Raw genomic sequence first — 1,320 nt, 5'->3', positions numbered from 1 at the left:
AAACCCTAAACCCTAAACCCTAAAACCCTAAACCCTAAACCCTAAACCCTAAACCCCAAACCCTAAACCCTAACCCGTAAACCCTAAACCCTAGACCGTACCTGCGAACTGTCCGAAGCAGAGTGCAGCAGCAGCAGCAAGAGCTGGGTGTTGGTGTTGCAGCATAGGGAGAAGAAAAGGCATAAATGCTTTAAGCTTGTTTCTGAGTACGGCCTCACATCCCTCACTCATGATGCCTATAGTAGTAAGAGCAGCACGTTGCTGCAGTATCTCTTGCTGGGGTGTACGGGGACTTGTGGGGTGTATATACACCTCAAGCCGCTGCAGCAACGGCCTGCATATGTACTTGTTGGGGAGAGAGACAGCAATAGCATCGATGGTTTGGCTTGCTAGTCGGTGAGGGTTTAGCTCTTCCCCCTCCTCTTCTCCCTCCTCTATTATACTCTCGCTGCTGTCAGGCTCAGAGGAAAGACGCACCAATACATCCAGTAACTCAGGCACAAACCCACCCTTGCATAATACTGAAAAAGAAAGAAAAGAAAAAGGAGACAAAAGGAGACAGATTGAGGAGACAGGAAAGGAAAGAAAGAGAAAAAGGAGACAGAAAAAAAAAGGAGACAAAAGGAGACAGAACCGATGAGAGACGCACCAATACATCCAGTAACTCAGGCACAAACCCACCCTTGCATAATACTGAAACAGAAAAAAGAAAGAAAGAAAAGGAGACAGATTGAGGAGACAGAAGGAGAAAAGAAAGAAACGGAGACAGGAGACAGAAAAAAAAAGGAGACAAAAAGGAGACAAATAAGATGAAAGACGCACCAATACGTCCAGTAACTCAGGCACAAACCCACCCTTGCATAATACTGAAAAAGAAAAAAGAAAGAAAGAAAAGGAGACAGAAGGAGACAGAAGGAGACAGAAGGAGACAGGTTGAGGAGACAGAAGGAGAAAAGAAAGAAACGGAGACAGGAGACAGAAAGAGAGAGAAGGAGACAAAAAAGAAGGAGACAAAAAAGAAGGAGACAGAAAGAGAGAGGAGGAGACAAACACATCCAACAGCTCGACTGCTGCTGCTGCTGCTGCTACTACTGCTACTACTACTGCTGCTGCTGCTGCTGCTGTTGCTGCTGCTGTTGCTGCTGCTGCTGCTGCTGCTGTTGCTTGCCTCTGGGTTTTTGTTTAGCCGCCCATTGTATAGGAGACAGCGCCTGCTGCCTGAGGCCTATATCGAGAGAAGAACGATCAGCTAGAGACAAAAGAAAACGAAGAACAGACAGCAGTTCTGTCTCCGATAAAACCAAATCATTAGATAACTGA

This window comes from Eimeria mitis, genomic scaffold, assembly GCF_000499745.2.
Source record: "Eimeria mitis Houghton genomic scaffold, Emh_scaff3106, whole genome shotgun sequence".
In the NCBI taxonomy this organism is placed as follows: domain Eukaryota; phylum Apicomplexa; class Conoidasida; order Eucoccidiorida; family Eimeriidae; genus Eimeria; species Eimeria mitis.
This window is presented reverse-complemented; position numbering follows the sequence as displayed.